This window comes from Eriocheir sinensis, unplaced genomic scaffold (genome assembly GCF_024679095.1).
Source record: "Eriocheir sinensis breed Jianghai 21 unplaced genomic scaffold, ASM2467909v1 Scaffold706, whole genome shotgun sequence".
Classification (NCBI taxonomy): Eukaryota; Metazoa; Arthropoda; class Malacostraca; order Decapoda; family Varunidae; genus Eriocheir; species Eriocheir sinensis.
In genome coordinates, this window is record NW_026112061.1 from 65,001 (window position 1) to 91,413 (window position 26,413).

At 48.2% G+C, this 26,413-nt stretch overlaps 1 protein-coding gene and 1 long non-coding RNA gene across 2 annotated transcripts in view; one reads left to right on the plus strand and one right to left on the minus strand.

Annotated features, from left to right (window-relative positions):
• LOC126994028 (zinc finger protein 219-like) overlaps positions 1 to 26,413 on the plus strand; it is a 79,781-nt gene that overhangs the window by 28,518 nt on the left and 24,850 nt on the right. The gene's annotated exons all lie outside the window — the stretch shown is intronic.
• Positions 1,313 to 3,207, minus strand: LOC126994031 (uncharacterized). The gene is made up of 2 exons (XR_007748743.1): positions 2,289 to 3,207; positions 1,313 to 2,078 (listed from the first exon to the last, which is right to left on the minus strand). It is a non-coding gene; the product is annotated as an uncharacterized LOC126994031 (long non-coding RNA).

Sequence of the window (26,413 nt, forward strand, 5' to 3'; positions counted from 1 at the left end):
TATTACTGAAGGAGGAGATGAGGCGTACAGACAGCACGGTAGCCGCCATTAGTGTCCCAGATAAGAAAAAACACAAAACAGTCGTTTTCATCTCGTCTCGTTCTTGTTTGCCCTGAGTCCCGTGACAAGGACGCGCATGATATTATTTCCCCAGCACACGGCGCGAGGCGTTTTGTTGTCAGTGTAAATATGTACAAACATTGTGACGCAGAACATTTATTTTTGTACCTACCTCTTGTTTAGTGTTACTATATATATAAGTATATATATATATATATATATATATATATATATTTATATATATATATATATATATATATATATATATATATATATATATATATATATATATATATATATATATATATATATATATATATATATATATATATATATATATATATATATATATATATATATATATATATATATATATATATATATATATATATATATATATATATATATATATATATATATATATATATATATATATATATATATATATATATATATATATATATATATATATATATATATATATATATATATATATATATATATATAAATATATATATATATATATATATATATATAAAAATATATAAAAATAGCCTTGTATGTATGTATATATAATTATGTATGTATAGTGTGCATGTATGTATGTATGTACGTTTGTATGTAGACCCAAGCTGTGTGTACATTAAAGAGGGTTTGTGTACGTATGTGTATGTGTGTGTGTGTTATTCCCCTTTTGTGTGCTGGAGGAGGAGGAGGAGTGGAGGGAGGAGGGAGGACAGGAGGAGGAGGAGGAGGAGAGCGGAGATAAGAAGAGACAGAGTGAAGGAGGAGAAGAGAAGGAGGAGGAAGAAAGAGGAAGGAGATGCTTTAAGGACGGCTGTGGAAAAGGATAACAGAGAGAGAGAGAGAGAGAGAGAGAGAGAGAGAGAGAGAGAGAGAGAGAGAGAGAGAGAGAGAGAGAGAGAGCAAGGAGATGCTTTAAGGACGGCTGAGGAAGGAGATAACAGAGAGAGAGAGAGAGAGAGAGAGAGAGAGAGAGAGAGAGAGAGCATCAAGGTATTTCTCAGGTAAATATATAATTCCCACGTTAATTAGATGACCTACCTGGGATTACCTTCCGTGTGTGTGCGTGTGTGTGTGTGTGTGTGTGTGTGTAAAGTAAACAAAAACAACAAACAAACAAATTAAGCAAACAACGAGGCATTTGTTACTATATTACCTTCAGGAAGAGGAGGAGGAGGAGGAGGAGGAATATATTAACGAAAGACAAAGTAATAAGGAATGAAATAGGAGAAGGAAGAAGAGAAGAAGGAAGAAGAAGATAACAAGTAACAGCATAAATATAACATAAGGAAGAGAAGAAGGAAAGTGAAGGAAGGAAGGAAGGAATGTGAATGAATGAAGAAGGAAAGTGAAGGAAGGAAAGAAGGAAAGGGAATGAATGAAGAAGGAAAGTGAAGGAAGGAAAGGGAATGAATGAAGAAGGAAAGTGAAGGAAGGAAGGAAGGAAAGGGAATGAATGAAGAAGGAAAGTGAAGGAAGGAAGGAAGGAAAGTGAAGGAAACTGAAGGAAGGAAGAAGGAAAGTGAATGAATGAAGAAGGAAAGTGAAGGAAGGAAGGAAAGTGAATGAATGAAGAAGGAAAGTGAAGGAAGGAAGGAAAGTGAATGAATGAAGAAGGAAAGTGAAGGAAGGAAGGAAGGAAGGAAGGAAAGTGTATGAATGAAGAAGGAAAGTGAAGGAAGGAAGGAAGGAGAAAAGACAAACACATATCACGCAAGGAGAACAAACCTGAGGAAGAAAGGAAAACAAAACAATAAATAAAATAATGAACACTCCAAAAATTCAAGTTTTTATTTTTTTTTTTTATTTTTTTTTATTTTTTTTACTTTTCACCTGTGGCTGGGATAGACTTTCTTGGTAGGTTCTGGTAGTGGTCGGCCCCAACCTGTTCGTGGCGCAGGCAAGTGTTTATAGTGGCGCCGTCTTGCCTGGCTCATGTTGCCCCCCGGAGTATGACCCTGGTGGTAGTTTGACCCTTATTCTGTACCATGAACCTAAAGAAACACTCATTTGACAAGGCTTTCATAGGAGTTTTGGGCATTTCCAGGAGTGGTTGTATGACCCTGGTGGTAGTTTGACGCTTCTTCTGTACCATGAACCTAAAGAAACACTCATTTGACAAGGCTTTCATAGGAGTTGTGGGCATTTCCAGGAGTACTTTTATGACCCTGGTGGTAGTTTGACCCTTATTCTGTATCATGAACCTAAAGAAACAAATATTTGACAAGGCTTTCATAGGAGTTTTGGGCATTTCCAGGAGTGGTTGTATGACCCTGGTGGTAGTTTGACCCTTCTTCTGTATCATGAACCTAAAGAAACACTCATTTGACAAGGCTTTCATAGGAGTTTTGGGCATTTCCAGGAGTGGTTGTATGACCCTGGTGGTAGTTTGACCCTTCTTCTGTATCATGAACCTAAAGAAACAAATATTTGACAAGGCTTTCATAGGAGTTTTGGGCATTTCCAGGAGTGGTTGTATGACCCTGGTGGTAGTTTGACCCTTCTTCTGTACCATGAACCTAAAGAAACACTCATTTGACAAGGCTTTCATAGGAGTTTTGGGCATTTCCAGGAGTGGTTGTATGACCCTGGTGGTAGTTTGACGCTTCTTCTGTACCGTGAACCTAAAGAAACACTCATTTGACAAGGCTTTCATAGGAGTTTTGGGCATTTCCAGGAGTGGTTGTATGACCCTGGTGGTAGTTTGACGCTTCTTCTGTACCGTGAACCTAAAGAAACACTCATTTGACAAGGCTTTCATAGGAGTTTTGGGCATTTCCAGGAGTGGTTGTATGACCCTGGCGGTAGTTTGACGCTTCTTCTGTAACATGAACCTGAAGAAACACTCATTAGAACCCAACTGACCCCCTCTTTGACCTTTAGAAATAGCTGATGTGAGAACCGAAAGTGTCTTAAGAATACCAACCCTAAAGTCTGGGATATCATGCGGTCTTCAGGACAGCATGGAGTCTACGAACACGGCGCTGACCTAAAACTTGCCTCGGCCACTCAGCCTACACAAATGGTGGTAAGTGGTGGTGGTGGTGGTGGTGGCAGTGGTGGTGGTGGTGGTGCTAGGCTAGGAAACAAAGATATCACAACCAACCCGCTAATCCGAGCCGTTTCGTTACAGGCTCTCAACGCTGAAAAAACCACCACCACCCTCACCACCACCACCCACCACCTCCACCTCCCTTATGTCACCACCAGGCAGTACCACCACCACCACACGCACCACCACCCCGAGAAGCCGTACGCGTGCCCACACTGCCCCTACCGCGCCTCGCAACGCATTCACCTCCACGAGCATATACGCATTCACACGGGGGAAAAACCGTACCAATGCCCGCACTGTCCCTACGCCGCCCGGACGAACTACATCCTCACCAAGCACATACGGCGCCACACGGGGGAAAAACCGTTCGCCTGCCCCACCTGCGAGTACCGGGCCGCGCAGAGAAGCCACCTGGTTACACATCTACGGACGCACACCTCCTCCTCCTCCCGCCCTCGTCAGCTGTCATGTCCGCGGTGCCCATACAGAACGCCGGACGAAGGCAGTTTGCAAGACCATATCCGCCTGCATGAGGAGACCGGTCAGCTGGTTATCCGGGCACACCAGCGGCCCTCCACCCCCACGGCCATGAAATAAGGTGCGAGGAAGAGAGGGAGGATAAGGGAATGGGAGAGAGGAAGGAAGGAAGGAAGGGTTCTTTGGAGGAGGAGGAGGAGAAGGGAATGGGAGAGAGAGGAAGGAAGGGAGGAAAGGAAGGGTTCTTAGGAGGAAGAGGAGGAGAAGGGAATGGGAGAGAGAGGAAGGAAGGGAGGAAAGGAAGGGTTCTTAGGAGGAAGAGGAGGAGAAGGGAATGGGAGAGAGAGGAAGGAAGGGAGGAAAGGAAGGGTTCTTAGTAGGAAGAGGAGGAGAAGGGAATGGGAGAGAGAGGAAGGAAGGAATGGAAGGGTTATTTTGAGTTACTTTATCGGTTAGCAAGAGAGAGAAAGAGATGGATAGATAGATAGAAAGGGAAAGTAGAGAGAGAGGGATGACAAGGAAATACGAGGAAAGGAAGAAAGAGAGAGAGGAAGAGAGAAAAAAAAGAAGGAAGGAAGGAAGGAAGGAATTGAGATGGAAGGTTGACACAGACAGACAGACTAAAAAAAAAAAAAATCAACCAGACACCACCACATTTCAACCACCACCATCAGTCAACCAGTCAACCAAACAGAAAAACAAAAAGACAGCAACCACACACAGACTTATCCCAACTACAACTATTTTGCAGTCAACCAGGCAACCACACACTCGGAGAGCCGCAACCATAGACCCAACCAGTACTACCAACCAAATAACGTAGATAGGAACAAAACAGAAAAAATTAACCCAACTACCAAAAAAGGAGAGCCAAAAAATACCACCATAGACTATACCCCACCAACCACCACCACCACCAGTCAACCAGTCAACCAAACACGGAAAAACTAAAAGAAAGCAATCACACACAGACTTACCCCAACTACCACTGTCAGTCAACCAAGCAACCACACACTCGGAGAGCCTCAACCATAGACCCAACCAGTACTACCAACCAACCAAATAACGTAGATAGAAAAAAACAAAACAACCAAACCACCAAAAAAAAGGAGAGCCAAAAAATACCACCTAGACTATACCCCACCACCACCACCACCACCAGGCAACCAGGCAACCACGCATCCTAATCCGGGGCTCTCCTTGCAGGCGGCGGGGCAGGGGGCGGAGAAGCCATACGCCTGCAACCTGTGTTCGTACGCAACCTACAGGCGTGACCACCTCAACACACACCTTCGCACGCACACTGGAGAGCGCCCATACGCCTGTCCGCACTGCCCTTACCGCGCCGCTCAAAGGGTTCACCTCAACTCGCATGTACGAACGCACACTGGGGAGAAGCCTTACTCATGTACGCACTGCCCTTACCGAGCTTCACAAAGGGCGCATCTCCTGTTCCATTTACGCACGCACACGGGGGAGAAACCGTACCAGTGCCGGCTATGTCCATATGCCTCCGCGCAGAACTCTCATCTTAAACACCATGTGAGGGCGGTTCATCCTGACCACGTGGAGGAGATGGAGGGTGGTGGGGGTGGAGGTGCTGGGCAGGGGCAAGGTGGGAAAGTGCAGAGTGTGTTGGGCCAGCTCCACTCCTTGCTGTGAGGTGGAGGTGGTGGTGGTGTTGGTGGTGATATGTGGTTGTTTGGTGGTGGTGGTGGTGTTAGGTTCCTCCTCCTCCTCCTCCTGCTGGTTCTACTGCTGTTACTACTGCTGCTGCTACTACTGTTACTGTTGTTATGCTGCTACTAGACTACTATGCTAGACTACTACTACTACTACTACTACTTTGATCTTTGTCTTCCTTTCTCTCTACTTATTTTCCTCCTCCTCCTCCTCCTCCTCCTCCTCCTCCTCCTCCTCCTTCTCCTCGTTCAGTTGATAGTTGTGACGAATGAGGAAGAGGAGGAGGAGGGGAGAGAGAGAGAGAGCGAGAGAGAAACAAATCCGGGCATCTATATAGGCAGGGACACACACACACACACACACACACACACACACACACACACACACACACACACACACACACACACACACACACACACACACACACACACACACACACACACACACACACACACACACACACACACACTCACTCACTCACTCACTCACACACACACACACACACACACACACACACACACACACACACACACACACACACACACACACACACACACACACACACACACACACTGTTAATTCATTCCTATATCGTTATTTCGTCGTAAATTTAGAAAGATTAAGAAGGAAAGAAAAAACTGAGAGAAGATAAGAAGACAAGGAAGGAAAGGAAAGGGACGAGAAAGAAGGAAGAGGAAAAAAGAGAAAGAAAGGAAGGAAAAAAAAGAGAGAAAGGAAGAAAATTTGAAAGGAAAGAAAAAGAAAGGAAAGGAAAATGAGAACAGACACAGAGGAAGGAAGAAAAGATAGAGAAAGGAAGAAGAAGAAAAGGAAAGGAAAGGAAAATAAAAAAACATGATAAAGTGCGTGAGAATGAAAGAAAAAAAGAAAATGAAAAAGACAAGACAAAAAATAAAGAAAAAAAAGAAATATCAAAGAAAATTAGGAAAGAAAGAAAAAAATGTTAAGAAAAAAAATGAAAATGAAAAAAATAAAGAAAAAACGAAAAATGTGTCCAAGAAAAAAATAGTCAAGAAAGAAGAAAGATTGTTAAGAAAAGCCTAAAAAGAGTGACCAATTATTATTATTACTATTATTATTATTTTTATTATTATTACTTTTGTACTGTACGAGACGGTGGTTGTGTTCTGTTAATAGATCAATAAATAATGATACGAAAATAAAGAGAAAATAAAAAAAATAATGATGAAATATACATAGTCTACCTTACTGAGAGAGAGAGAGAGAGAGAGAGAGAGAGAGAGAGAGAGAGAGAGAGAGAGAGAGAGAGAGAGAGAGAGAGAGAATATATATAACTATCTATCAATCTATATATGTATGTATGTGTGTGTGTGTATGTATGTATGTCTATGTGTATACTTCCATCCACACATACATACATACATATATACATACACACACATGGAGTTACGGGGCAGGAAAGAACTGGGCACGGGGCATTTCGGGGTATCTTTCGGGGCAGGGTTTAACTCACGCGGGGCACAGGGAAAGGGTTTTTTAGGGGGCCACGGGGCAGTTTGGGGTATGAAGGGGGTGTCAGGTTACACTTAAACACGGGGGTTCTGGGAAGGGGGCGGAACGGGGCATTTGACGGGGCAGATTTTACCTCATTGGGCACTAGGGGCGATGGACGGGGCAAATTACACTCACACGGGGCACTGAGAAGGGGGGACGGGGCATGGTGGACACGAGGGAGAGGGAGAACGGGGCAGGTTTCAGTCTTACGGGGCACGGAGGGGGATGTTCTTGGGGCACTGGGTATTTCGGGGCACGGGGCGGGGTCGGTTTCACTCTTCCCATGGCTGACAGAGACCATTTTTCCGGTTTCTTTATAGGTGGTGATGGGTGGAGTTGGAGGTGGAGACGGTGGAGGTGGAGGAGGGATGCTAGCGGCGCGTGGAGGTGGAGGTGGTGGTGGAGGGGACGAAGGTGGAGGTAGTGGTAGTAGTGGAGGTGGTATTTATCTAGTGGAAGGTGGAGTAGGATGTGGAGGTGGAGGTGGTGTAGCAAGTAGTAGTAGTACCTTTAGAAACATAAGTGGAGTAGGAGGAGAAGGGCTAGAAAGTGGAGAGATAGGAGTAACAAGTGGAGTAGGAGGAGGATGTCACAGCAGCATCAGAAGTGGAGGAGGAACAGGACTAGAAAGTGGAGAGATAGGAGCAGTAGGTGGAGGAGGAGGATGTCACGGCAGCATCAGAAGTGGAGGAGGAGGAATAGAAAGTGGATTAGGAGGTGGAATATCATCAGTAAGTGGAGTCCGCAACCGCACGCGCCTAAGCTGTCATCTGTGCGGACGCCTCTTCGGCCAGATGGAGGACTTGAGGCGCCACGTCCGCACGCACACAGGGGAGAAGCCTTACACTTGTCCGTTCTGTCCGTACCGCGCCGCCGTCAAGAGCAGTGTGATCCGCCACGCCCGCACGGTCCACGCCACGCCCACGCCCCCCCAGAGCAATCTCATGGCGTAGGGTGGAAGAGGAGGAGGAGGAGGAGGAGGAAGAGGAAGGAAGTTGTGGTTTTCAGGAAGAGGAGGAGGAGGAAGAGAGAGCTTGTGTGTGTGTGTGTGTGTGTGTGTGCGAGAGAGAGAGAGAGAGAGAGAGAGAGAGAGAGAGAGAGAGAGAGAGAGAGAGAGAGAGAGAGAGAGAGTAAACGAAAAAAAATCAAGCCGTTATTTATCTTTTACAAACTTTGGGAGGGAAAAAGAGGAAGAGGGAGAGAGAGAAGAGAGAACAAAGAGGAGAAAGAAAGAGGAAGAGGAAGAAGAATAAAAACGAAAGATATTTTTGTTATTGTTATCTAAGGAGGAAGAAGAGGAGGAGGAGGAGGAGGGTAAGATGCTGGAGGAGAAAGAGGGGAGGAAGAGGAAGGAAAGAAGAATAAAAAGGAAAGATATTTTTGTTATTGTTATGTAAGGAGGAGGAAGAGGAAGAGGAGGAGGAGGAGGAGGAGGAGGGTAAGATGCTGGAGGAGAAAGAGGGAAGGAAGAAGAAGAGGAGGAAGAGAAGGAAGAGGAAAGGAAGAAAAAAATAAAATCAGTCCTCGGTCTTAAAAGCAAAACAAAAACAAACAAACAAACAAATAAATAAAACAAAATACAAGAAATAAATCATAAAAAACTCATTCTTGTATGTATGTATGTATGTATGTATGTATGTATGTATGTATGTATGTATGTATATGTGTACCTATATGAACATGAATCTTGTGTTTGTATATGTATGTGTGCGTATGCGTGTGTGTGTGTGTGTGTGTGTGTGTGTGTGTGTGTGTAATCCATGTACGTAAAATCGAGGCTTAAAGAGCGCCACTCCCTCTCTTTTAGGGCGCGGCGAGCGGAGTGGGCGGAGTGGGCGTGGTGGTGGGCGGAGTGGGCGGAGGAGTGGGGGTAACACGGCTGGCCAGACTGGTAACGGGAGGAGGAGGAGGAGACGGAAGAGGAAGAGAATCAGTACCAGGAGGAGGAGGAGGAGGAGGAGGAGAGTTGGGAGTAGGCGTAGGAGTAGGAGGAGGAGCAGCTCGGAGTGGTAACCTTAACTGCCTTGTGTGCGGACGCGGATTCGGGCGCCTGGAGGACCTCAGAAGACACGTCCGCACTCACACAGGGGAGAAGCCTTACACGTGTCCGCTCTGTATGTTCAGGGCCGCGGTGATGAGCAGTGTATACCGTCACATGCGGACGGTACACAGTGTTGATACTCGCGGTGGTGGTGGTGGTGGTAGTGGTGGTGTAGGCGGTGGTGGTGGTGGTGGGTTGTCCGCTTCACACCATCTCCAGTCGTGACAGCCCTAGTGTGTGTGTGTGTGTGTGTGTGTGTGTGTGTGTGTGTGGTGTTGAGAAAGCGGTGATGAATGACTTTACTGGTGGTGGTGGTGGTGGTTGTGGTGGTGGTGATGCTGGAGATACCTAGACTACGAAAAGGTGTTGAGGGGACGTGGTGTTGAAAATGGTGATGAAGGACGTGGTGGTGTTGAAAGAACGTGGTGGTGGTGATGGAGAGGGTATCAGTCTTAGCGCTGGGAATGGTGATGAATATGGAGATGGAGGTGGTGTTGAGTGGTGATGAAGGTGGTGGAGGTGGTGTTGAGTGGTGATGAAGGTGGTGGAGGTGGTGTTGAGTAGTGATGAAGGTGGAGGTGGTGATGAAGGGTGGAGGTGCTGGAGGTGGTGTTAGTGGTGATGAAGGTGGAGGTGGTGATGAAGGTGGTGGAGGTGCTGGAGGTGGTGTTGAGTGGTGATGAAGGTGGAGGTGGTGATGAAGGTGGTGGAGGTGGTGTTGAGCGGTGATGAAGGTGGAGGTGGTGAAAGTGGAGGTGGTGGAGGTGGTGTCAGTCTACATACTAAGGCGTTGTTCTGCTTCAGGGGCGGAACCTCGCTGGGGAATTGGACGATCCACTCAACCACCACCACCAGTACCGTCATCACCACCACCACCACCACCTCACCTCCACTCTACCGGGCTTCTTCACGCGCCTAGGCCTCCACGCATCCACGCACTCCACCCACGCTCTTGACACATCGGAGGTGGACCTGGGGGCACTTCGACAGTTCAAACCCGGACATCTCGACAGTTCAGATAGCGACCTTGGGGCACTCCGACAGTTCAAGTCCCGACCCTTGGACAGTGGTGACCCCGACGTGGGTGCCCTCCGACAGTTCCAATCACAGCCTTTGGACAGTTCAGACAGTGACTTGGGGGCTCTTCGACAGTTCCAGTCTCAAGGCCTTGACGCCGCAGACCTCGACTTGGGCGCTCGCCGACACCAGTGCGAAGTCTGCGGCCGTGGTTTCCGACTTGCTAACGACCTCCGCAGACACCTTCGTACGCATACAGGGGAGAAACCGTTCCTCTGTCCGCATTGTCCGTACCGTGCGTCCCAGAAACAGTCCGTTAACAGGCATGTGCGGACTGTACATGCGGATCTCTCCCATTACAAGGAATTGCCCCCAGTGTCAAGTCTCTTCGGGCCAGTCTCCAGTTTGGCGTCCGCCCTCGCCGCGTCCCAGGCCAGGTTATCCAGTCAGGCAGAAGAGCAGAGATTGGATAAGGTTTAAAATCCTCCTCTTCCTCCTCCTCTTCTGAAGTTTCTGGTAGGATAGGAAAGGAAGGAAGGGAGGGAGGGATGGGAGAGAGTTAGGTGGTGGGGAAGGAAAGGGAAAGGATGGGTGATGGTGTGTGTGTGTGTGTGTGTGTGTGTGTGTGTGTGTGTGTGTGTGTGTGTGTGTGTGTGTGTGTGTGTGTGTGTGTGTGTGTGTGTGTGTGTGTGTGTGTTATCCTCCTCCGCCTCCTCCTCCTCCTCTTCCTCTTCCTCTTAATCCAAATCGTTTCTATCAGGTTATCAATCGTGTGTGTGTGTGTGTGTGTGTGTGTGTGTGTGTGTGTGTGTGTGTGTGTGTGTGTGTGTGTGTACATTGGGGGCCTGTTGCTTTAAGCCACACACGGCTGTTGTTGATATTAATATGAATAATAATAATAAAGATGAATAAAGTTTTGTAAATAAAATGTCGTTGTGAAAGATAAACTGTATTTTGTTTGTTCCTGTTGTTGTTGTTGTTGTTGTTGTTAGTAGTAGTATTAGTATTACTACTACTATTACTACTACTACTACTACTACTACTACTACTACTACTACTACTACTACTACGAAAGAAAGAAAGAAAGAAAGAAAAATATAAATAATGATAAATTGATAAAAAATAAATAAAAATGGTGTTAAAATGTGGATATAATTTGGTGGTGGTGGTGGTGATGGTGGTGATGATGGTGGTGATTGTGGTCATGGTGGTAGTGGTGGTGGTGGTGGTGGTGGTGTTTTCCCAATGAATATGCAAGCGAGAGCGCGCCTATGAAACACACACACACACACACACGAACACACACACACAGAGCATCAATATAGAGTTAGAGGTGTTTTTTATAGAGAGAGAGAGAGAGAGAGAGAGAGAGAGAGAGAGAGAGAGAGAGAGAGAGAGAGAGAGAGAGAGAGAGAGAGAGAGAATACCAATACAATACGAGGAAGAATATAAGGAAGAGAAGAGGAGGAAGAAGAAGGAGGAATAAGACAAGAAAGAACGTAGAACAGGATAAAAGAAAATAAAGAAAAACAGTCAGATTTTGGAGGAGGAGGAGGAAGAAGAAGAAGAAGAAGAAGAAGAAGAAGAAGAAGAAGAGAAGATAGAATATAAATACAAGGAAGAAGAGGAGGAGGAGGAGGAGGAGGAGGAGAAGATACTGAGAAGAATGAGGAAGAGGAAGTTAGGAAGTCGAAGGTATTTGAAGACAAGGAGAAGAAGGAGGAGGAGGAAGATAAATACAAGGAAAAAGAGGAAGAAGATGAGGAGGAGGAGGAGGAAGATAAGTACAAGGAAAAAGAGGAAGAAGATAAGGAGGAGGAGGAGGAGGAGGAAGATAAGTACAAGGAAAATGAGGAAGAAGATAAGGAGGAGGAGGAGGAGGAGGAAGTTAAAAAGTCGAAGGTATTTAAAGAGAAGGAGAAGGGGGAGGATGAACCATAACAAGTCGAGGGTCTGCCACACTCATAGGCACACCATCTCGTTTTAGGGTGGATGGCTGCGGCGCGGGGCTACTTTGTGCGGACTGTGCGGACGCCACTTTCGCTCCTTAGCTGACCTGACGCGCCACATCCGCACTCACACGGGGGAGAAGCCATACGTCTGTCCGCACTGTCCTTACCGCTCCGCGCAGAAACAGACAGCGAACAGGCACATTAGAATCAGACACCCCGGGCTCCCTCAGCTCAGAGACACGCCCCCAGCATCCAGCATCTTCATCCCAGCATCCACGCTTTCATCTCGTCCACCGCAAGACTAGATGGATCAGATTTAGGTTCATCCACTTCATCTTCCTTCCCCAGCATCCACTTTCTTCTCAGCATCCACATCTTCCACCCCAGCATCTCTCTTTCATCTCATCCACTACAAGATCAGATGGATGAGATTTAGGCTCTTCCACTTCTACCTTCCTCCCCCAGCATCCACTTTCTTTTCAGCATCCACATCTTAGCCCCAGCATCTCACTTTCATCTCATCCACTACAAGATCAGATGGATGAGATTTAGGTTCATCCACTTCATCTTCCTTCCCCAGCATCCACTTTCTTCTCAGCATCCACATCTTCCACCCCAGCATCTCTCCTTCATCTCATCCACTACAAGATCAGATGAATGAGATTTAGGTTCATCCACTTCATCTTCCTCCCCCAGCATCCACATCTTCCACCCCAGCATCCACATCTTAGCTCCAGCATCTCTCTCTCTTTCATCCTATCCACTACAAGATCAGATGGATGAGATTTAGGCTCCTCCACTTCTACCTTCCTTCCCCAGCATCCACGTTCTTCTCAGGATCCACATCTTCCACCCCAGCATCCACATCACTCCAGCATCCTCGCTTTTTCATCTCATTCACTACAAGATCAGATGGATGAGATTTAGGCTCTTCCACTTCTACCTTCCTCCCCCAGCATCCACTTTCTTCTCAGCATCCACATCTTCCACCCCAACATCCACATCACTCCAGCATCCTCGTTTTTTCATCTCATCCACTACAAGACCAGTTGGATGAGATTTAGGTTCATCCACTTCATCTTCCTTTCCCAGAATCCACTTTCTTCTCAGCATCCACATCTTAGCCCCAGCATCTCCCTTTCATCTCATCCACTACAAGACCAGATGGATGAGATTTAGGTTCATCCACTTCTACCTTCCTTCCCCAGCATCCACTTTCTTCTCAGCATCCACATCTTCCACCTCAGCATCATCACTCCACCTCCTCTTCCACCTCCATCTCAGGCTACCACAAAGGGATGGGAAGGGTAAGGATGGGAAATACATATATAAATTGACCTGGTGCTTCATATTAATCCTTATGTAAACGAAGCGGAAAGTATTGTCAGTAGTAAACATTATCCGTGAAGTACTTGTCTAATGATATCTTGTAACCCCACACTGCTTTAGGGTAACTACTGAGGGTGGGAATCTGTTGAAGGGAGTCGAGAGAAGTGTTTTGAGAGATAACCACGAGAGGAATGGTTTTAAGGGGGGATATAAGAAGGAAATGAAGTCGAGGGTATTTGAAGATTAGGAGAGTGAGGGAAGTCGAAGGTTCGTAACTATAAGGAAGACAAAGGAAGGTATAAGGGAGTAGAGGGAGGAGTTTGATAAGGAAGATAACCACGAGAAGAATGAATTTGAGGGAAAGGAAATGAAGTCGAGGGTATTTGAAGATTAGGAGGAGAGGGTGGGAATCTGTAGAAGGGAGTCGAGAGAAGTGTTTTGAGAGAAATAACCACGAGAGGAATGGTTTTAAAGGGGGATATAAGAAGGAAATGAAGTCGAGGGTATTTGAAGATTAGGAGGAGGAGAGTGAGGGAAGTCGAAGGTTCGTAACTCTATAAGGAAGACAAGGAAGGTAAAAGGAAGTCGAGGGAGGAGTTTGATAAGAAAGATAACCACGAGAAGAATGAATTTGAGGGAAAGGAAATGAAGTCGAGGGTATTTGAAGATTAGGAGGAGAGGGTGGGAATCTGTAGAAGGGAGTCGAGAGAAGTGTTTTGAGAGAAATAACCACAAGAGGAATGGTTTTAAAGGGGGATATAAGAAGGAAATGAAGTCGAGGGTATTTGAAGATTAGGAGGAGAGGGTGGGAATCTGTTGAAGGGAGTCGAGAGAAGTGTTTTGAGAGAAATAACCACAAGAGGAATGGTTTTAAAGGGGGATATAAGAAGGAAATGAAGTCGAGGGTATTTGAAGATTAGGAGGAGAGTGAGGGAAGTCGAAGGTTCGTAACTATAAGGAAGACAAAGGAAGGTATAAGGGAGTAGAGGGAGGAGTTTGATAAGGAAGATAACCACGAGAAGAATGAATTTGAGGGAAAGGAAATGAAGTCGAGGGTATTTGAAGATTAGGAGGAGAGGGTGGGAATCTGTAGAAGGGAGTCGAGAGAAGTGTTTTGAAAGAAATAACCACGAGAGGAATGGTTTTAAAGGGGGATATGAGAAGGAAATGAAGTCGAGGGTATTTGAAGATTAGGAGGAGGAGAGTGAGGGAAGTCGAAGGTTCGTAACTCTATAAGGAAGACAAAGGAAGGTGTAAGGGAGTCGAGGGAGGAGTTTGATAAGAAAGATAACCACGAGAAGAATGAATTTGAGGGAGAATATGAGAATTGAGGGAGAATGTGAGTGAAGTCGAGGGTTTTTGAAGATAAGGAGAAGGAGGAGGAGGAGGAGGAAAGTCGAGGTTTGGTAAATAAAAGGAGACTTACGAAAAAAGAAGAAGGAGAAAGAGGAGGAGGAAGATGAAGAGGAGAAGGAGAAGGAGGATGAAGATGAGGGGGAGAAGGAGGAGGAAGATGAAGAGGAGAAGGAGGAGGAGGAAGATGAAGAGGAGAAGGAGAAGGAGAATGAAGATAAGAAGAAGAAGGAGGAGGAAGATGAAGAGGAGAAGGAGGAGGATGAAACATAAGAAGTCGAGGGTTTTTGAAGATAAGGAGAAGTAGGAGGAGGAGGAGGAAAGTCAAGGTTTGGTAAATAAAAGGAGAAAGACGAATAGAAGAAGAAGGAGAAGGAGGAGGAGGAAGATGAAGAGGAGAAGGAGGAGGAGGATGTAGATGAGGAGGAGGAGAAGGAGGAGGAGGAGGAGGAGGATGAAACATAAGAAGTCGAGGGTTTTTGAAGATAAGGAGGAGGAGGAGGAGGAGGAGGAGGAAGAGGAAAGTCGAGGTTTGGTAAATAAAAGGGGAAAGACGAATAGAAGAAGAAGGAGAAGGAGGAGGAGGAAGATGAAGAGGAGGAGGAGGAGGAGGAGGAGGAGGATGAAACATAAGAAGTCGAGGGTTTTTGAAGATAAGAAGAAGGAGGAGGAGGAGGAGGAGGAAAGTCGAGGTTTGGTAAATGAAAGGAGAAAGACGAATAGAAGAAGAAGGAGAAGGAGGAGGAGGAAGATGAAGAGGAGAAGGAGGAGGAGGAGGATGTAGATGAGGAGGAGGATGAAACATAAGAAGTCGAGGGTTTTTGAAGATAAGGAGAAGGAGGAGGAGGAGGAGGAAAGTCGAGGTTTGGTAAATAAAAGGGGAAAGACGAATAGAAGAAGAAGGAGGAGGAGAGGAAGATGAAGAGGAGAAGGAGAAGGAGGATGAGGATGAGGATGACACATAAGAAGTCGAGGGTTTGGCCATGGTCTTAGGCACACCATCTCGTTTTAGGGACGGTGGCCGCGGCGGGAGCTCTCGTGCGGACTCTGCGGACGGGGCTTTCGTTCCGCCGTGGACCTGACCCGCCACGTCCGCACGCACACGGGGGAGAGGCCCTTCGCTTGTCCGCACTGTCCGTACCGCGCCGCCCACAAGAGCAACGTACATAGACACATCAGAAACAGACATCAACACCAGTCTCAACACCAACATCAACACCATCAGGAAGCGCAGTCGCGGTCTCGTCTTCATCACCAGTCTCAGTCTCAACACCACCTTCATCACCACCACCAAGACGATGAACCTGCACCTCCACCTCCACCTCCACAACACCACCTCCAGGAAGAATTGCAACACTAATAACACCACCAGACACCAGTTTCAACACCATATCACCACCACTGTCATCACCACCACCACCACCACTACTATCATCATCACATACTTCTTGTTCTTGTTCTTCTACTACTACTACTACTACTATTACTACTACATAATCTTTAGATGCTGGTGGTGGGGGGTGGGTGGGTGGAGTTGGAGGAGGGGGGCATTTTTAGTCGTATTGGTGATGCTGGTGATGAACGCTCTACCGGTGTTAATGGTGGTGGTGGTGGTGATGGTGGTGTTCAGTTGGGGGGTGGGGAGGGGGGGGAGGGGCTGGTCGTGGGACACCTCTCGTACTGGTGATGCTGGTAACACTTGTTTTGTGGTGATGAAGTCTCCGGTGTTGTTAGTGGTGATGACAGATGGTGATATTGGTGTTGATTCTGTTTGTGGAGGGGGGGGGGGGGTTGGTGATGCTTCTGACAGTGTTATATGGTGATGACGATCCTACTGGTGTTAGTGGTGATGACAGATGGAGGTGGTGATGTTGATATCGGTGTTGATTCTATCCTGGGAAGGGTGTGTGGGGTGGTGATACTGGAGATACTGTTAGTGGTGATGACTGATTGGTGTTGATGGTGATGACTGATGGTGGTGGTGGTGGTGGTGGTGGTGAGGGGTTGGGGGTGGATGGGGGTTACAGAACACAAGTATTAACAAGTCTACAAGAGTCTGGTGTCCTGTGATAATGAAGTCTGGTGTTGATGGTGATGACTGGTGGTGGTGGTGGTGGTGAGGGCAGACACTGACCGTCGGCTGTCCGTTGTCTGTTGCAGTCCGGGCTTGGGGCGCCGCTGATGGCTGGTACCGAGGCCGCACGCATAGCCGGGAACCCTGGATCACTCTGGGCCAGCCGTGATCCGAGCTCTGGGGCCGCTACCTCTGCCTCCTCCTCTTCCTCCGGGGCGTGGGGGCGTGGTGCTGGGGGGGTGGGGGAGCGTCACTACCCCTGCCTCTACTGCCCCTACAGCTCCAGGTCTCGTGTGGATCTGGATAAGCACATACGGACACACACTGGGGAGAAACCGTTTAAATGTCCGTTTTGCGTGTACATGTCCGGCGATAAGAGTAATTTCCGAAGGCATATTCTTGGGGTCCACAAAGTCCGGTACTCCGATCTCTCAGCTCCACCTCAACCCCAAACTCCAACAACACCACCAACACCATCAACACCAGAGGGCCTTAAAATTCCTGGTACTATACTCGGCTTGTCTTCCTCCTCTCCCACCGCCTCCGTTACTCAGCCTCCTCCTCCTCTTCCTCCTCCTCCTCTTCCTCCTGCTCTTCCTCTTCAAGAACGTGTTAGCTCTTCCTCTCCCTCCTCCTCCTCCTCCCCCCCTCCTCTTCCTCCTCCGCAGTACCATGGTGACAATACCCATACCCCGTAGTGATGGGAAGGGATGGGAAGGAATGGTAGGGAAGAGATTAGAAAGGAAGGGAAGAGAAGGGAATGGTAGGGATGGGAAGGCAATGGAAAGGAAGGGAAGATAGGGGAAAGGAAGAGAAGGGGTGGGAAGAGAAGGAATGGTAGGGAAGAGTAGAGAAGGGAAGATAGGCGAAAGGAAGGGAAAGGAAGAGAAGGGAAGAGAAGGGAAGGCAAGGGAAGGGAAGGGAAAAAAAGGGAAGGGAAAAGAAGGGAAAGGAAAGGAAGGGAAGGGAAGGGGCGTCATATACATATCTTTAGGCTGTGTTGATGGTGATGATAGTGGTGGTGATAGTGGTGTTGATGGGCCTTATATCTAGATGATGGTGTTGAGATTGCAGTGGAGGTGACAATACCGGTGGTGATGATGACGAAGATAGACTTGAAGATGAAACTGGTGGTGATGAGGGTTGTGGAGTTGAAGATGGCGGTGTTGAGAAAGATGGAGGAAGAAGACGTATTTAATAATGGAGGTGAAGACAAAGGAGAACAAGTGGTGATGAAGACGGTGATGATGGAGGTGAAAACAAACGAAAACTAACGGTGGTGATGAAAATGGTGATGAAGACGGTGATGACAGCAATTCTTAAAGGAGGTGGATGATGGAGGTACCGAAGAAAGTAATGGTGATGAAGGTGGTGATGAAGGTGGTGATGAATGGAAATGAAAACAAAAACGAAACTGGAGGTGATGAAGAAGGTAAAGGTGGTGATGAATGGAGGTGATGACGAATATGAAAGAAAAAAAAAGATAAAGGTGGTGATGAAAGTGGTGGTGATGAATGGAGGTGATGACGAAGAAGAAGGAGGAGGAGGTGATGAAGATGATGGTGATGACGGAAATGAAAACAAAAACAAAAAGAAGGTAAAGATGGTGGTCATGAATGGAGGTGATGACGAAGAAGATGAAGATGGAGGTGATGACGAAGAAGAAGGAGGAGGAGGTGATGAAGATGGTGGTGATGACGGAAACGAAAACAAAAACAAAAAGAAGGTAAAGATGGTGGTCATGAATGGAGGTGATGACGAAGAAGAAGGAGGAGGAGGTGAAGGAGGCGGAGGAGTTGGTAGTGCTGACGCAGCCTGACGCAGAAGGCCGCAGAAGGGATCCTCAAGTGCTCATTCTTTGCAGCACGCCGGCGGGGCTCTGGCGGGGACGACTTCGGGGCGGCGCGGTCACCTGGGCTACCCGACGGGCCTGGGGGCGGGGCTGACCGGCGGACGGGCACCCCAGAGACCCCCAGGACCCCAGGGAGCCCCGCAGAGTGTCCCACGGGGGGCGGAGGGGGGTAAACGGCCCCTGTTCTGCCACTGGTGTTCATACAAGGCTATCAGACGAGGCGATATGAATAAGCATTTGCGAACTCATACGGGGGAGAAGCCTTTTTGGTGCCCGAGTTGTGAGTTTCGATCCGCAGACTCCAGCGCCCTCCACCGGCACGTTAGGGCGCGTCACCACCAGTACCAACACCACCAGGCACCTCCTCAACACCACCAGGCACCTCCACCTCCTCCACCACCACCTCCAGCCTCAACTCCAGCCCAGCATCCCAGTCTGTTATAGCGTTCATCACCATTTGACCAATAGCATCATCACCACCTCCGTCATCACCAGTTTCATCACCACCAGGCTTCTCCTCAACACCACCACCATGCATCTCCACCCCAACATCCCAGTCTGTTATAGCGTTCATCTCCACCACCACCACCTTCATCACCATATCACCAGTTGCATCACCACTCTCAACACCAGTCCCCTCCTCCCCCTCCTCCACCTCCAGCTTCTACTCAGCATCTTCATCTCCTCCTTCATGACCATCATCATCACCACCATTAAAGACATTATGAGTTATTTGTAACAGTCTTCATTACCACCACCACCACCACCACCACCACTGTCATCACCACCACCACCACTGTCATCACCACCACCACCACTGAAGAAGAGAAGGAAGAAGAGGAAGAGATAGAGAAGGAAGAGGAAGAAAAGGAACAGGTTAAGAAAGGGGAGGAGGAGGAGGAGGAGGAGGAAGAAGAAGAGGAAGAGGAGGAGGAGGTTGTTAGGGCATCTTCATCTTGAAAAAAAAAGCCCTTTGAGGAAGAGGAAGAGGAGGAGGAGGAGGAGGAGGAGGAGGAGGAGGAGGCAATAGTACTCCACTCCACTCCTTTTGTCCTCCTTTTTCCTCCTTCTCAGAGAAATGGAGGAGGAGGAGGAGGAGGAGGAGGAGGAGGAGAAGGAGATTAAGAAGGAAAAGGAGAGAGAGAGAGAGAGAGAGAGAGAGAGAGAGAGAGAGAGAGAGAGAGAGAGAGATGGACACAGTTTAGTTACCTCTCAAAGGAAAAGGAAAAGGAAAAGCTGGAGGCTGTTTCGTTTGAGAGAGAGAGAGAGAGAGAGAGAGAGAGAGAGAGAGAGAGAGAGAGAGAGAGAGAGAGAGAGAGAAGGAAACAAAATAAAACATAAAAAAAAGATAAACTGAGGAAGAAAAGAAGAAGAGGAAGAAGAAGAGTGACATTGCCTTATTAATCTTATACTGATGTTCTTGTTCTTGTCGTTGATGTTTTATTCTCGTTGTTGTTTTCCTCCTCCTCCTCCTCCTCCTCCTCCTCCTGTCCTTCGTGTACAAACCAACATACGAACAAACACACCTGTAAGATTCTAATTAGTATGTAAGATTAAAAGAGGAAAAAGAGGAAGAAGGAGGAGGAGGAGGAAGGAAGAAGACAGGAGGAGGAGGAAGAGAAGAGGAAGAAGAGAAGGAGGAGGAGGAAGACTGTAAATATATATAAGAAGAAAAAAAGAAAAACCAGTGATATTTTGATGTATAATAAGAATAAAAGAAATGAACAAAAATGGTTTATATAAATATGTAATAAAAATAATAATAATGATAATAATAATAATAATAATAATAATAATAATAATAATAGAAATAATAAAGAAAATGATATTGAATGTATGAGTTTTATTAGTCCGTGTGTACGTGTGTGTGTATGTATGTACGTGTGTGTGTGTGTGTGTGTGTGTGTGTGTGTGTTTGATGGTCACTCACCCACGATATTACCTAATTAGCAAACACACACACACACACACACACACACACACACACACACACACACACACACACACACACACATGCCCGTAGATATTTGTGAACGAGAAAGAGGAAGAGAAGAAGGAATAAGAAGAGGAAGAGGAGGAGAAGGAGGAGGAGGATAAAAGAGGAAGAGGAGGAGAGAAATACAGGGACATATTGGTATTGGAAGAGGAGGAGGAGGAGGAGAAGAAGAGAGTGAAGGAACATGTCACGAGGAGGGGAAGGAGGAAGAGGAGGAGAAGGAGGAGGAGGAGAAGGAGGAGGAGGAAGAGGAGGAGGAGAAGGAAGAGGAGGAGGAGAAGGAAGAGAAGGAGGAGAAGGAGGAAGAGGAGGAGGAGGAGGAGGAGCGAAATGGAAGAACACTTGTCGCTACTGGAAGAGAAGGAGGAAGAAGAGGAAGAGGAGGAGGAGGAGGAGGAGGAGATTGACACTGACAAAGACAGGAGTGGAGGAAGAGGAGGAGGAGGAGGAGGACCAGGAGAGTAAAGGTGAAGACTGTCGAAGAAGTAAATAGGAGGAGGAGGAGGAGGAGGAGGAAGAATAAAAAGAAGATAGGAAAGAAAGAGGAAGAGGAAGAATGAAGAGAAGAAAAGCCTAAACTGTGATAAAAGAGGAAAGAGGAAAGGAGGAGGAGGAGGTTAATAGCTCCAAAAAGAGGAAATAAATAACAGTAAACAATAATTATATCAGACAAGAGAGAGAGAGAGAGAGAGAGAGAGAGAGAGAGAGAGAGAGAGAGAGAGAGAGAGAGAGAGAGAGAGAGAGAGAGAGAGAGAGAAAGAAGAAAAAGAGAAAAAACAAAAACAAACAAGGAAAGCAAGAACTTGACAAACGCAACACACTAAACAACAGTAACAAAGAGGGCCGCCTGGAGCCCCCGCCCCCCGCCAGGACACTCACACGAACACAAGACAATTAAAAATAAACGGCAAGCACAAAACGCATCCCCACAACGCACTAGCCACCCTGAAGCACCGCCACCACCGCACCCTGACGCTGGCGTTCGCTTGGGTCCAAGTACATGTAGTACCATGAACTCGTACTTCAGTACGCATTACCATGTACTTGTACTTGTAACGCCTTAGTGTGTGTGTGGCGTGGTGTTTGCCGCCCTGCCTGGGCGGGGTGAGGGGCTGACACAGGTGTGTGCCGGCCCGGGGCTGGGAGGGCCAGGTGGCGACTCAGGCCAAGGAGGGTAAAGCGTACTTGTACTTGGATTCTTGTACATTACATAAGCACTCGTTCTTGGAATCGAGTTAATCAACTAAACAGAGTAATTGTACTTGTCCTTGGCTTCGTGGTGTCGTACTGTAATCGTACTTGGACTCGAGTACAAAGTGTACCGAAGCCAAGGCTGCCGCAGACGGCCGCAGACACACGCCTCGCCCCGCCTCGCTCCCAGAAGGCTGACGCAAGTTCTTCTTCTCCCCATTGCAGCGCGGACTGGCAATGCTGATGGGGAACGTGTGTGGGCTCTGCGGCCGTTCCCTTAGCTCCACCTCGAGTCTTGAACGGCACCTTCGTTACCACAGGGGGGAACGGAACCACGCGTGCCCCCACTGCCCGTACCGCGCCGTGGCCAGGGACAAACTCGTCCGCCACCTGCACACCCACACCGGGCACAGGCCGCACCGCTGCCCGCTGTGTCCCTTCGGCGCCATCCAGGCCACGGATTTGAAGAAGCATATTCGTAGCAAGCATAGCGGTGTTGCTACTGGTGTTACTGGTGGTGTTGCTGGTGTTGCTGGTGGTGATATGCATTCCGTTCTCGGTACTGGTGTTGGTCTGGGTGGGTTGGTGATCAGTGGTGTTGCAGGTGGTGTTGCAGGTGGTGTTGCAGGTGGTGTTGCAGGTGGTGTTGTGCCGGCTTCCACCTCCTCCTCCTCCTCTGCCTCCTCCTCCTCCGCATCTTCTTCTAATCCTCCTCCTCCTCCTCCTCCTTCCTCATCTTCCTCCCCTTCTTCCTCCACGTAGAGAGTTTATGTTCACCTCCACGCACTCATCACCACTCTCATCACCACTGTCATCACCACTGCACCTCCATCTCTCCCTTCCCAACTCACCACTACCAACACTACGTCTTAAACACCACCACCACCACCACCACTCTTAGTACGTACGAGCACACCTTCACCACCTTCACCACCACCACCACCACCGTCAACACCATTCCTATCCGTGTTCTGCTTTCGTTTTATCGTTTTAAGAAGAGGAGGAGGAGGAGAAGGAGGAGGAGGGATTGAGGATGAAGAATGGAGGAAGGAAAGAGAAAAAAAAGACAAGGAAGAGAAAGGAGAGAAAATAAACGAGAGAGAGAGAGAGAGAGAGAGAGAGAGAGAGAGAGAGAGAGAGAGAGAGAGAGAGAGAGAGAGAGAGAGAGAGAGAGATTTTAATAGCACATAAATTAATAATATCTTGTATGTAACGTATCAATAAAAATTACCATTATTATTATTATTATTATTATTATTATTATTATTATTATTATTATTATTATTTAAAGAACGGAAGGACGCAGGTGGGAAGCTTACCTTGAGATATAAATTAAGAGGAGGAGGAGGAGGAAGAAGAAGAGAAGGAGGAGGAGGAGGAGGATGCTTTCTTTCATCATTATCTGCACTATTTCTTCCTCCTCCTCCTCCTCCTCCTCCTCCTCCTCATTCGTCGTTGGTAATGGAAGTGTAAAGGCCTGTGTGTGCGTGCGTGCGTGCGTTCGTGTGTGTGTGTGTGTGTGTGTGTGTGTGTGGGTGTATGTATATAAAAGTAAAACACGTACGCACACACACACACACACACACACACACACACCGCCGCTGCTGCCATCGCCTGCTCCCCCAGCCGGTTCCTGCGTCCCCACTAACTCCCCCAGGCGACGCCCTCCCTGTGTCTTACGCCCCCTAACCTTACCCAGCCCCCCCTCCCCCTCGATTGACCTGACCTCCCCCTTCTTCTCGTGACCTCAACCCCCCTGGCAGCCTCACTCTCTTCCGTACCTCCCCCAGGGGCTCCCCAGTGGTAGCCCAACCCCTGGGATCTCTGTATCTGGGGGCTTAGTTTTACCCTGTGGCTGCGTCTCGTACCTCCTGCCAGCGGTCCCCTTCCTTCCCCTGCGGTACCCCAGCCTGCCCCGTGGTCCCCTGATAAGCCCTGCGATTACCCTGCCTCCCCCTGGTTTTCTCTTCCCCCCTGCTATCCCCCAGTCCCCATTTGGTTACCCCTGCGATTCCACTGGTTTACTTCCCCCTGCGGTTCCCCCCTGGTCCCCTCTTTCCCCCCGCGGTCCCCCTGGTTCCCCCACTCCCCGCGGTCCCCCCTGCCCCCCGTGGCGCCAGGTCGGGCCTCCTGCAACTCACAGGTGCTTTTTGTTTCCTTTGCAGTTGCAAGGCCCAGACCTGGCGCGGCGGGCGTGGGAAAGCCTTTCGGAGAGCCTGGCCGCGCGCCTCGCCACCTCCACCCAATCCCTCCGCCCCCCACACCGCTCTGGGGGCACGCAGCACCACCCGGGGGGGGCAGATGTGACCCAAGTGACCCCCTACCGCCCCCATGTATGCCCGATATGCCCCTACCGCGCCACAACCCGGGACTCACTGGCTAGACACATACGGACGCACACGGGGGAGCGTCCGTTCAAATGCTCGTTCTGTCCCTACCGAGCGATACAGAAGAGTGACGTGGACAAACACATTAGGAGGAGGCATAAGGACTCCCTCCCCGCCCCCCCCTGGCCGGACCCCTGCCTCCCCGCCTCCCTCTTCCCCTCTTCCTCCACTTCTTCCTCCGTAGCGGGGTCCTCGGTGGCATCCGCAGCCTCCTTCATCTCCGGGCTCCCTGCGGCATCCTCGGCGGTTCTGCATCAGCCGGGCCATGATTAGTGTGTGTGTGTGTGTGTGTGTGTGTGCGTGTGTGTGTGTGTGTCGTGGTCATCTTTCTCGTCGTCCGTCGCCTGAAGAGTACTTTGAAACACCACCCACCACCACTGAACACCAGTCATCACCACTCAACACCACCCACCACCACCACTACTCAACACCAGTCATCACCACTTAACACCACCCACCACCACCACTACTCAACACCAGTCATCACCACTCAACACCACCCACCACCACCACTCAACACCAGTCATCACCACTCAACACCACCCACCACCACCACTACTCAACACCAGTCATCACCACTCAACACCACCCACCACCACCACTACTCAACACCAGTCATCACCACTCAACACCACCCACCACCACCACTACTCAACACCAGTCATCACCACACCAATCAACACCACCACCACCAGTCATCACCACTCAACACCAGTCATCACCACTCAACACCACCCACCACCACCACTACTCAACACCAGTCATCACCACTCAACACCAGTCATCACCACTCAACACCACCCACCACCACCACTACTCAACACCAGACATCACCACTCAACACCACCCACCACCACCACTACTCAACACCAGTCATCACCACACCAATCAACACCACCACCAACAACAACAAGAACTCATCACCAACACCACAACAACACCACAACACCACCACTTCAACACCAGTCACCACCACTCAACACCAGTCATCACCACTCAACACCAGTCATCACCACCACGCAACACCAGTCATCACCACCACTCAACACCAGTCATCACCACTCAACACCAGTCACCACCACGCAACACCAGTCATCACCACTCAACACCAGTCATCACCACCACTCAACACCAGTCACCACCACGCAACACCAGTCATCACCACTCAACACCAGTCATCACCACCACTCAACACCAGTCATCACCACGCAACACCAGTCATCACCACCACTCAACACCAGTCATCACCACGCAACACCAGTCATCACCACCACTCAACACCAGTCATCACCACTCAACACCAGTCATCACCACTCAACACCAGTCATCACCACCACTCAACACCAGTCATCACCACGCAACACCAGTCATCACCACCACTCAACACCAGTCATCACCACCACTCAACACCAGTCACCACCACTCAACACCAGTCATCACCACTCAACACCAGTCATCACCACTCAACACCAGTCATCACCACTCAACACCAGTCATCACCACCCCCACTCAACACCAGTCATCACCACTCAACACCAGTCATCACCACTCAACACCAGTCATCACCACTCAACACCAGTCATCACCACTCAACACCACTACTTCATAACACCAATCAACACCACCACCAACAGCAACAACAACAAGACGTCATCATCAACACCACAACAACACCACTTCAACACCAGTCTCATCACCACCATCAACACCAAACGCTAAGTACTTTCATCACCACTACCACCTACACCATCATCTCCATCATTTCCTTTCCTCCTCTATCTCCTCCTCCTCCTCCTCCTCCTTCTCCTTCTCCATTACACACAAACAAACAAACACACGAGGTCAGAGGAGTCATATGTACCTAGAAGAAGAAGAGGAGGAGGAGGAGGAGGAGGAGGAGGAGGAGGAGGAGGACAAAGAAAGAGAGAGAAAGAAGGAAAGGATAAAGAGATGTTCAATATAGCTCTTCCTCCTCCTCTTCCTCCTCCTCCTCTTCCTCCTCCTCCTCCTCTTCCTCGAAAACTGACGAACACAAAAAAAAAACAGTAGCCATAAATTGTGCCATTCTCCGTTTTCTTTCAAATAAACTCGTCTTTGGAAAGCAATTTTAGGGGGCATTAAACTATTATTATTGTCACTTATTATTATTATTATTATTATTATTTAAAGGGGTAGAGGGAGAAGAGGGAAGGGAGGGAGGGAGGGAAAGGAAGGGAGAGAGAAGGAGATAGAGACAAAGAAAAGAAGAATGAAGGGAAGGGGATAGACGGAAAGAAAGAGTTATAAAAGAAAGGAAGAAAGGGAGAGACAGAAAGAAAGAAAGGTAGGAGAGAAGAATGGGAAGGAAGGGAGAGAAAGGAAGGAAGGAAGGGTAGAGGAAAGGAAT